The sequence below is a fragment of the Mustela lutreola genome, chromosome 7, assembly GCF_030435805.1.
Source record: "Mustela lutreola isolate mMusLut2 chromosome 7, mMusLut2.pri, whole genome shotgun sequence".
NCBI lineage: Eukaryota > Metazoa > Chordata > Mammalia > Carnivora > Mustelidae > Mustela > Mustela lutreola.
Window position 1 is genome coordinate 30,565,921 of NC_081296.1, and position 12,435 is coordinate 30,578,355.

Below are 12,435 nucleotides of genomic sequence, written 5' to 3' on the forward strand. Positions count from 1 at the left end.
TTAATTTTATTCTTAACCACAATTTCTTATGAATGGTATGTGGATGTACCTGTTGGGTACTAACAGCATCTAAAACATTAAAATTAGATGAGACATGCTACTTTTCTTCCAAAACTATCAGAACAACAAACCAAAAGCAATGTGACATCATGGAAGATAATGTGATCTAATGCCAAAGTTAACTTAATCTGAGCTAGCAGTTCTCTGGATGTCCTACACATGTAATTATGCTTCCCTCAAAAATTTAAAATATCCAGGAGGGCTCATGAGTTCCTTGAGTTACCCACCCCAGGTTACAGTTTGTTTATGCAAAGCAATACCTCCTTGCTGGGGAACAAGCATAGGTAGTCTTTTATCCTCTGCATGATGATATTAGATATACAGAAAATCATGGAAAGAAAGAAAAAAGGGGGAATGAAAATTGAATGAAAAAGAAAACTCCAGAAATGTATTTTTATGCAGTAACACACGCAAAAAGATTATTTTACTAGATATTCCATATCATAATACAGTTGCAATTGCAATAAATTTCATTATCTTCTTGACTTTTCTATAACTTAAATAATAAAGTATAATCCCAAATGAAGAGACAGAGTCACTGCTTTCCAAAATAAATGTTTTCTCAGTGTGAAAACTGAAAATTTATTACAAATGTAATAAATTCCAAAAATTAGGTAGTGCTTAAACAATTATTAGCAGCCAAGAGTTTCCTTTTATTTTTCCTTCAAGTAAGCTGGCATATGGAAAACAAACTATATTCAACCACTCACTTAAGTCTAGTTAAAGTCAAAAGACAAGAGGAATACTGTTCTTTAATCCTAATAAAAACAAAACACAAAAGCAACTGTTATTTATAATTTGTAGTTAGTAACATGTTATTAGTGGGTTGTTAGTTGATTTTATCTAGTAGTAGCTAGGTAGGTATTTTTGTTTTAATGCCATGTTGCTTCAAGAAGGATGAATGGGTAACTTGATTTTGATGAGAACAAAAAGATTGTACATTTCATTTTACTTGTTCTTTTTATGTTCGAACTTTGGACTTCAATGTTTATTTAAAAATCATATGTTGCTGCTGCCATCTGTTGGATGGTATGTGAGACCTACTCAGTCAGAAGGACCTTTTAAACATCCAAGTATCTGTCCTTTCCTTCTTTTAACTTTACAGCATGCCTCCAAAAGGTAAGATTCTTCCTTTACTCCTTTACTTTGACGTGAGGTATGGTTGTTGGCTCCCAGCCCCAAAACCCAATTTATCTGGGGAACATCTTCTATTGTGGTGAGGCACTTTCTTTTCAGGAGTTTAATTTCTTTCTATTAAAGAAAGAGGGTGAGATTTTTATCTTTTCATGACTTAAAAAAGTGAGGCAAGCTTGTTGGGGAGGAAAGACATGTCTGTGTCTGAGTATGTTTAGGAACAAGCATATTTTTAGTATGGGGTGGTAGAATCTACACTTGACTAAAGAGCAAGGGAAATCAGTCAAAATTCTGTTGCTAGACTGTCATGCATTTTTGAAACCAGTGATTTTACTTGTCTTGCTGCAGTTTCCTCAGTTGCAAGATGAGATAGTTGGACTAGAACTAAGAAAAGCGTATGAGCTCAGGATCCATGTGGTTTTCTCTCTCTAAAGAGTCATATTCAAGGACTAGCAGTCATAGTAGCTAATACGAATATCAAAAGAAATACCAGTCTGAATTTCTTGAAAAGCATGAAAAAGGTGCTAATTTACCAGTCTATGGGAAATCCATCTTGTCACAGAGCCCCTTTGTCCTCCTCAATTCTTATTTTTCTATTTTCTACGTGCTCTAATTATCAGTCCAACTCCCTCATTACTCCTCCCCATGCTGGTTCTCTGAGATGTGAGTATTTTCTCTCTCCTCCTGTCCCCACTCTTGTTTAACCTCTTGCTTCCAGTTTTCCATATCTCTCTGCATTTTTCTCTGATTCTGCATTTCAAATTTCCAAGGACCAGTCTTGGAGAAATGGCCTCTTCTCTGGGGTGTGGGAAGTCAAAGAAGCTAAACCAAGTGAAACATACTTCATATTGGTCTGGGGAGGCAGGAGAGGCAGGAAACATATAGAGGCAGGAACCAAGCACCCACCCAGCAAGAACCTTGCATGATATAACTACAGTACCTGTAGCTGAATTAACTGATTAGAATGCACAATTGGATTTATTGCCCTTTAGTTAGAGGTTTTTAAAGATAGAAGTTATCTAATTCCTATTTTAATTCTTGCTAAAGAAAGAAAGATTGGGATCATTATTGAGCTCAGTTCTATTTACTTTCCTGAAATTTGATGTCTACAAAACCTGGAGTTTATTTACCTTTTCCTTCTCTCTTCCCTTCACGACATTCATTTACACCAGATTGGGGAGGAAGTGCATCCTTTTTGGTTTCTTCTCTGAGGATGAAGTCTTGGTTGAGCTTTCAGTAAACAGCCAGAATGGGGTCTGGGAGTGGGGCTGTATTTCTTCTAGTGTGAGGGGAGTAATCATGAAGTAGTTCTCAAAACCTACCCTGAGGGGCATCTGGGTGCCTCAGTGGGTTAAAGCCTCTTTTTTCAGCTCAGGTCATGATCCCAAGGTCCTGGGATTGAGCCCTGCATCTGGCTCTCTGCTCAGTGGGGAGCCTGCTTCTCCCTCTCTCTCTCTCTCTCTGCCTACCTCTCTGCCTACTTGTGATCTCCATCTGTCAAATAAATAAATAAAATTTTAAAAACGAAACAAAACAAACAAACAGACAAACAGACAAAAAAATCCTACCCTGAGCTAGGCCTGCTCTCTTGGCCCTTGCTGCCATTCATCTCTCTGACCTACCTACTTTCCTAGTAGTGCTGAGGTTTGCTGTGGTGGAAGGGAATGCTGCCAGCCTGCACAGATAGTTTCTCCTTATAAAAGGTTTGGGGGATTTCCTAGACTTGTCTCTTACGAGTTCTGTCAATGAGGTTTCAGAGGACCCCAGGCACTTGGGGTGGAAGGGAGTGGCCTGCAGTGTGACCAGTCTGAGGCCCACCATGAAGAAGGCCTGCAGAAGAAAGATCCCATTTGTTATGATGGAGAGTAACAGCCAGTTATACATTTGGTGATGGTGATTCATTTGCTCAGTAGAGGTTTGGGAGGATTACAGTTTGAATTTGAAAAAGTCATTTCTATATCGGGCAATGAAGTGACTCTGAGCAATCAGCATGTACTATATGGAGTTTTGTCATCTTTGGTAATATGACCAATGTTACTGTATTGAGAAAAATGTAAAATGGAACTGTCATAGTAAAAAAAGAAATTATTCAAACAAAACTCCATGCTAGGGGTGTCTGGGTGGTTCACTCAGTTAAGCATCTGCTTTTGGCTCTAGTCATGATCCTGGGGTCCTGGGATGGAGCCCCACATCCAGCTCTCTGTTCAGTGGGGAGACTGTTTCTCCCTCTCCCTCTGCTGCTCCCCCTGCTTGTGCTTGCGTGCTCTCTCTCTGTCTCTCTCTCTCTCTCACTGTCAAATGAATAAATAAATAAATAAATCTTTAAAAAAAACCCTCCATGCTAATAGCATTATGATATAATGGAGTTCTATCACCACCAATATCTTGCCTTAAATGTACAAGCTGTATATATATTTGTATGTATGTGTGTGTATATACACACACACATACACACACACACACACACACACACACACATTTTTCTAAATCTTCTGGCTTTAAAGCTTGCTTTAAAGGACATAATGAAGTAATGAACAATACCATATTCCCAGCTGCCAGAGCCAATGTGTATCTCCAAACAGTGGCTGGGTGAGGAGGCTAAATGCTTTGCGGATACCCCCAAATGTCAACATTGTCCTCTCCAGCTTTGCTTGAGGAAGTGGATGAACATTTGTTTAATGATTTGGCAGTGTACAAAATGAGCTTGTCTGCAGCCCAGTACATCCACTCAAAAGTCATTTTATCTCTGCTGGCACTGGAGGATCCCTGTCACTCATGGTCACTAGGCAGAGAACTCACTGCCAGTATAAATGTTTACCAGGTCCTTCCCTTAGGATGGAGAGCTGAAGTTCCCAACTCTCAGTTCAGAAGGGCATGGCATAGCTCTTTTGCTTCTAGTATCTTTTGTACTGGAGGAACCATTGTTGCAGACTGGTCTGTGGAGGTAATCACCTCCCTTAGCTCTTAAATAGTAGGTGAACATGGGGGCAGTCCTGCACATTAAAGCCTAAGGCTCTGGTACAGTTTCTGGAGGCTGTGCTGCCCTTGAATGATGTCCTTGCCAGCAAAGCTGCATAGCCTGCAGGATGAGAGGCTGTTGGCATGTGCTGACTGGGTGGACCTGATTCCTGGTTATTGTGGGAATGCAGAGTTGCTTCTCCACCCATGGAGCTATGCTGTGATGAGAACCTTGGCAGGAGATGAGGGGCGATCTCAAGTATTCAGGCACTCCAATGCCTTTAAAACACTATTATGGGATGGAATGTAACATTACATAATATAACATGATATGTTAATATGGGCAAAGGGAAGTAGGGTTTTAAGGGACTAAATGGGGACTTTGACTTGAAATCTCTGGATTTCTCTTATACTTTATTTTCTTTATTGAGGTATAATTGACATATGGCATACTAGTTTCAGATGTATGACATAATGACTCAACATTTGTATATTGCAGACTAAGTCTAGTTAACATTTATCACCATACAACTTATAAATATACGGTATTATTCTCTATAGTCATTATGCTGTGCATTACTTTCCCAGGACTTCTTTATTTGATAATTAGAAATTCATACCTTTCGACCCCCTTTACCATTTCACCGACTCCCCATCTTTACCTCTGGCCAATACCTAATTCTCTGTATCTAAGAAATTGTTTTTGTTTTTATTTTAGATTCCCCATGTGAGGTTCTTTGGTATTTGTCTTCCTCTGTTAGACTTATTTCACTCAACATAATGCCCTCAAAATGTATCTATGTCATCATAAATGGAAAAATTTTATTCTTTTCTGTGACTGAATAATATTCCAGTGTGTGACGTGTGTGTGTGCATATCCATTTTCTTTATCCATTCATCTGTCAATGGACACTTAGATTGTTTCCCTATTGTGGCTATTGTGAATAATGCTGTAGCAAACATGGAGATGCAGAATATATATCTATATAGATATATATATATACACACAGATTTTATATATTATATATTATAATATATACATTTTTTTTCTTCAAATTAGTGTTTTTGTTGCTAAGTGGAATTGCAGGATCATATGGTATTTGTATATTTTTAGGAGACTTCATACTGTTTTCCATAATGGCTACACCAATTTATATTCCTACCAACAGTGCACAAGGATTTCCTTTTCTCCATATCCTTGTGAACACTTGTTATTTCTTATTTTTTATAATGTATGGCACACACATATACACACCAATATTCCTAAACTCCAAATTAAAAAATGTTCTCTCATTTTTCCTGATCAGTTAGGGATCTTATCTGTTACTCCACTGAATATTACTTCTTTAATTTAGAACTAAAATTTAATGACTTCTATGTTAAAGAGAAACAGAGGACCAGTGTTATTTCTTATTTTTATAATAGCCATTCTAATGGTATGAAGTGATATCTCATTTTAGTTTTGATTCAGATTTCCCTGACATTACTGATGTTGAGCATCTTTTCATGTACCTGTTGGCCATCTGTATGCCATTTTTCTTTAGAAAAATGTCTATTCAAATCTTCTGCCATTTTTAGATTATTTAGGGGTTTTTGTCTTTTTGTTTTGTTTTGGATTTGGTTTTTTTGTTTTGTTTTGTTTTGTTTTTGCTATTGAGTTGTGGGCATTCTTTGTCTATTTCGGATATTAGTCCCTTTTCAGGTATATGATTAGCAAGTATTTTTTCCCATTCAGTAGGTTGACTTTTCATTTTGTTGATGGTTTCCTTTGCTGTGTAAAAGCTTTTTAGTTTGATATAGTCCCACTTATTTATTTTGGCTTTTGTTGCCTTTTTTTTGGGTATCAAATCCAAAATTCATCTGCAAGACTCATGTCAAGGAGTTACCTTCTATGTTTTACTCTAGAAGTTTTATGATTTCAGGTCTTAAATTCATGTCTTCAATCCATTTTGAGTTAACTTTTGTGTGTGAAAATAAGATAGTAGTCCAGTTTCATTTTTTGTCTGTGGCTGTCTAGTTTCCCCAACATTTTTGAAGAGACTGTTCTTTCCCCCACTGTATATTATTGGCTACTTTGTCATAAATTAATTGCCCATATATGTATGGGCTTATTTCTTGGCTCTCTATTCTGTTTACGGAATTCTCTTAGATTTCACCTCATTTTTAAAAAACTGCAATTAATTGGGCTTTTGTATTAAAATTGCCTTTACGTTGACTTTGAGTTTATCAGAAGATAAATCAGAGTTTATCTTCCTACTTTGATAAGGCTTAGTGACCACTAGTAAGCTTCTGTCTTTCACCAGAAAGACCGAAGCTGCGACATGAATGATAGCTGATGCATGAGTGGTGATAACTGCCAGTCACAGAGTCCTTCTGGACTGTGCTGAGAGTATCATATGAGTTACCACATTTACTCCCCAGTGCAACCCATGGCACAGGGACTTTCATTCCTGCTTTCAAAAAGGAAATTGAAACTTGAAGGAGGATCACATGGCAGAACCATGCTTGGAAACCTTACCTCTAAGCAGCCTGAGGTGAACTCTGAAAACGGTTCACTATTCACATAACCCAGAAAACCCTACAAAAAAATCAAGAGGCTCAAATCTTCATGTTTACCTTTTTTGTTGTTTTTTAAAATTATGTTCAGTTAGCCAACAAAGAATATGTCATTAGTTTTTTATGTTATGTATTTTATTTTTATGCATTAGCTTTTTTTTTTTTATTTTTTTATAATTTTTTTTTATTTTTTATAAACATATATTTTTATCCCCAGGGGTACAGGTCTGTGAATCACCAGGTTTACACATATGAGGAAGTGGTGATGCAACATGGAGGCTTAAGTGGGTAGAAGAAGAATAAATGAAACAAGATGGGATTGGGAGGGAGAGAAACCATAAGTGACTCTTAATCTCACAAAACAAACTGAGGGTTGCCGAGGGGAGGGGGTTTGGGAGAAGGGGTTGGGACTGTGAAATTTATGCATTAGCTTTTTAACTTGTATTTTTCACACCTATATTTTTTATAGATGTATGCTTTATTATAGTCCTTTTTTCACTATTCAATTTTACCTTTGCATATATATGTTTTACTTATAATTTTAGGACATAATGTCCTCTAACACACAGAACAAAATACACCCAGGAACAACAGAAACAGCGTTTTGTCCACACTTCATGTTCACTTTAAGACCACACATGAAAGCACCCAGGCCATCGGGGTATACATATCCTATAAGCCACTAAGTATCTAAAAGATATCACTTTGTAGAAGCAATGTGTGCCATTCCATTGCTACAATGGTGGAGTTGGTAGGTGTGCCCAGGCCAAACAATGGGACTGGACACGAGATTGGTGGCCCAAGAAGAGTGCTGCATTTTTACTGCCCATGCTTCAAAATGCAGAGACAAATGTTGAACTTAAGGGTTTAGATATAGATTCTTTGGTCATTGAGCACATCCAGGTGAACAAATCCCCCCCAAAATGTGGCATAGAACTTACAGGGCTCATTGTTGGATTACCCATACATGAGCTCTCCCTGCCCCACATCGAGATGATCCTTACTGAAAAATAGCAGACTGTTCCTAAACCAGAAGATGAGGTTGCGCAGAAGAAACAGATATCCCAGGAGAAACTGAAGAAAGGAAACTTATGGCCCTGGAGTAAATTCTGCACAGAATAAATGCAGAAAGAAAGAAAAAAAAAAGAGAAAGAAAAGAGAAAAGAAACAAAGAAACAAAGAAAGAAAGAAAGAAAGAAAGAAAGAAAGAAAGAAAGAAGAGAGAAAAAGAAAGATGTTTGTATTCAGGAATCTTGTCCTCAAAACCTTGACTTAATGATGGAAAGCTTTGATTCTTTCCAGGGGCTCCAGCAAATACCTTGTTGTAGTGGATTTCCCTCTAATTTGGGTGAGAGCTCTTACTTTATGGTGCCAAATCAGTGAGTCCCTACTCTCATGAAAATTATAAACTTGTAAGTCTAAAGGTAAAGGTATAGCATTTATCTAAAATATTAACTATTAAGTGCTTTGTGCTATTCCAGAAACAATATTGCCCTATTATACCATCATAACTAGTCTCTTCTATTTGTATGTCTACAAATCTAATGTATTTTCTTGTATTCTGAGAAATAACAGCCAGGTACTTTTCTTTTCAATTTATCCATTATCCACCTATCTATTTATCCATACATATATTCATATAATTATCTACCCATGTAACAGTTGTTGACTTTGACTTAGTGTGAGGTATCTTTTGTAAAGATTGGGAGTCATACAAAGATATTAACAAACAAGTAAAGCTTCTTTCCCCAAGTACCCAGAATCTAGTTGGGAGAGACTCTCTATCTAGATTTAGAGCTGTAACATACAGGAGAATGAGGCAAGTCCTATGGAAGAGAAAGAATTTGTAAATGAATGTGCTCTCCCTAGGAGCCACAGAAGTCTTGATGAATGGGGAGGATTTTGGAAGGGGAGATTGGCTGGTGGAGAGGACATTCCAGAGGAACAAATGGGTAGGTGTGGGATGTTCAGACTTGTGGGACCCGGGAATGTTAATTGTGGAGGGAAGGGGAGGAGAGCTGGAGCAAGGTTGAAGAGGCAGGCTAGGGCCAAGCCATAGAGGGCTTGAGCACCAGGATAGGTGGCTTAGGCTGAATTCAGTAGGAGTGGGGTTCATGAAGGCTTTTACAACAGGGGAACTCTATGACACAGGTTTAGTAGGAAAAGCATGCTGCCTAGTCCTGGCTAGAATCCTGGCTCTTTTTAAGTAGTGCTCATTGTTAAGTTCTCAGAGCCTGAGTTACTACATCTGTAATCTGATAGAAATGATACCTACCTTGTGTCTTGTTTGGAGGATCCAGTGAGATCATGTGTGTGAAGTGTCCACTGGAGATCCTGAGGCACTTGGGCAAGGTGGCATTCTGATGAGGTTTGGAGAATGGTGCTTCGAGAATCTTATTGTAGAGGTGGATGGTGGAGGCTGGCAGCCTCGTTAAGATAACTACAGTGGTCTTGTCAGGCATCTGGGGCTTGAAGGGAATGTCAGCAAGAATGGAATAAAAGCAGGAACAGACCTGAGAGAAAAGGAAGAATGGATGGAACCAGAAGCTGATGGGAGGTATGATTGTAGGGTGAGGGGGCTTTGGAAGCAAGTGTGACCAAAAGGGATTCTAGGGCCACTTTCCCAGCAGCACCCAGCCCAGGAATGTAGGCACCGTGACTCTAGAACAGTCCTTCCTGTTGAATTTAGGAGACAACTTTGAATTTAGGAGACAACTTGTTTCTCTCAAGCCAGAGCAAATTCTGAGAGTTCCTATTTTCACACAAGATTCTGATGCTGATGCCAAATTTTCAGCTTCAGGTAGCAAAGGATTTTCAGTTGTCCTTAGGGTTGAAACAACATAGTGCTATTTGGCTTCCTCCATGCAGCAAAGTTGGCCAAAAAAACTGTCTTTTGTTTTGATTTGAATAGAAAGCACACTGCTGTGTGGTTCTTGACATTTACTTTACCCTGGCAGCAGAACTTTATCTTGGAATGCAGTGGTGGTGGGTTGAAAAGATAGTCCTCACAGGCATATTTTCCACATTTGTACCTTAGTCATCAGTTTCAAATACTTTTATCTCTGATGGCATCATTTACAACCATGCTCAAAAAATGTAATTAAGGAACAAAAATAACTCATGATTACTGAACCATAATGAGATAGATGCTTATAAGCACTTTCTCTAGGAAAACCAAGTGGGCATCTACCACATGAAAAATGTATGACAGAGGAAGATAATTAAAAGTTGAAATTAGGCTAATGTATCTGACAAAAGAAAAAATTTTTAAATTAAACTGTTAAATTATTTAATTATTGACTCATTGTCTTAATTAAATTGTATGATGTTCCAGAATAACACTTTATGGGCATCAGGTATGAGCTTCTATTTTGGGGTTTCTCATGTGGCCTGTGGGTGTCCTTGTGAAGAGAAGGCCTTAATGAGAAGACTCAGATATTTGTGCTTCTTTTTCTTTTTAACTTTTTATTTAAATTCCAGTTAATTAACATACAGTGTAATATTAGTTTCAGATTTACAATATAGTGATTCAACACTTCCATACAGCACCCAGCTCATCATGACAAGTGCTCTCCTTAATCTCCATGACCTATTTCACCCATCCCGCTTCCAACCTCTCATCTGCTTACTATCAGTTTATTCTTTATAGTTAAGGGTCTGATTCTTGGTTTGCCTTTCCCTAAGCCTGTGCTCTTTGTTTTGTTTCTTTAATCCCACATATGAGTGAACTCATAGGGTATTTTTCTTTCACTGACTGACTCACTTTACTTACCATAATACTCTCTCACTCCATCCATGTCATTGCAAATGGTAAGATGTCATTTTAAATTTTTTTTAGTTTTTATTTAAATTCCAGTTAGTTAACACACACTGTAATATCAGTTTCTAGTGAAAATTTGGTGATTCCACACTTCCATACAACACCAAGTGCTCATCAAAACAAGTCCCCTCCTAATCGCCATCACCTATTTAACCTAGAGTTAAGAGTCTGCCATTTGAAAATATCTTCTCTCATTCCATAGGCTGCCTTTTAGTTTTGTTGATTATTTTCTTCACTGTGCAGAGCTTTTTATTTTGATGTAGTCCCAATAGTTTTTTTGTTGTTGTTGTTATTGTTGTTGTTGTTGTTGTTATTTTTTCCCTCGCCTCAGGAGATATATCTAGTAAACAGTTAAAATGACTGAGGTCAAAGGGGCTACTGCTTATATTCTACTCTAGGATTTTAATAGTTTCATGTCTCCCATTTAGGACTTTAATCCATTTTGAATTTATTCTTGTGTATGGTATAAGAAAATGGTCCAGTTTCATTGTGCATGTTGCTGCCCAGTTTTCCCTACACCATCTGTTGATGAGACTGTCATTTTCCCATTATATATTCTTTCTTGCTTTGCCTAAGATTAATTGGCCATATCACTGTGGGTCATTTCTGGGTTCTTTATTCTGTTCTATTGGTCTATGTGATATTTTGTGCCAGTACCATACTGTTTTAATCACTACGGGTTTGTAATATAACTTCTAGTACAGAATTGTGATGCTTCCAGCTTTGCTTTTTTTGGGGGGGATTGCTTTGGCTATTTGGGGTCTTTTGTAGTTCTGTATACATTTTAGGGTTGTTTGCTCAACTCTGAAAAATGGTGGTATTTTGATAAGGAATGCATTAAATGTGTAGATTCCTTTGGGACACATGGACATTTTAACGTTTGTCCTTCCAATCCATGGAGCATGGATGGAATCTTTCCATTTTTTCTGCTGTCTTCAATTTCTTCCATGAGTGTTTTGTAGTTTCAGAGTACAGGTCTTTCACCTCTCTTGTTAGATTTATTCCTAGGGTTCTTATGGTTTATGGTGCAATTGTAAATGGAATTGATTCCTTAATTTCTCTTTCTGCTGCTTCATTATTGTTATATAGAAATGCAACAGATTTCTGTACATTGATTTTGTATCGAGAATTTACTGAATTTGTGTATCAGTAAGAGCAATTTTTGGGTGGTGTCTTTTGGGTTTTCTATATAGAATATCATGTCATCTGCAAATAGTGAAAGTTTTACTTATTTCTTGCTGATTAAGATGCCTTTTATTTTTTTTGTTGTTGTTGTCTTATTGCCAATGTGAGGACTTCCCATATTATGCTAAATAACCTTGGTGATAGTGGAAATCTCTTTCTTCTTCTAGACCAAAGCTCTGTTTTTCCCCATTAAGGACGATATTAGCTGTAGGTTTTCCATATATGGCCTTTATTATGTTGAGGTATGTTCTCTCTAAACCTACTTTATTGAAAGTTTTTTTTTTTAATCATGAATGGATATTGTACTTTGTCAAATTCATTTTTTTTGCATCTATTAAGAAGATCATGTGGTTCTTATCTTTTCTTTTTTAATGTGGTGTATCATGTTGACTAATTTGCAAATAGTGAACCACCCTTGCAGCCTGGGAATAAGTCCCACTTGATCATGGTGAAAGATTGTTTTAATGTACTGTTGGATTTGATTTGCTAGTACTTTGTCAAGAATTTTGCATCCATATTCATCAGGGATATTGGCCTGTAGTTGTCTTTGTGGAATCTTTGTCTGGTTTTGGTGTCATAGATTGAATTTGGAAATTTTTCTTCCATTTCTATTTTTTTGAATAATTTGAGAAGAATAAGTATTAGCTTTTCTTTAAATGCTTGGTAGAGTGCTCGCTTCAGCAGCACATATACTAAATGCTTGGTAGAATTTGATTACAGAT

General features: G+C 37.3%; 1 pseudogene; it reads left to right on the forward strand.

Annotated features, from left to right (window-relative positions):
* The first annotated feature begins 1,166 nt into the window (after positions 1-1,166).
* Positions 1,167-7,830, forward strand: LOC131837093 (large ribosomal subunit protein uL22-like; annotated as a pseudogene).
* Positions 7,831-12,435: the final 4,605 nt, after the last annotated feature.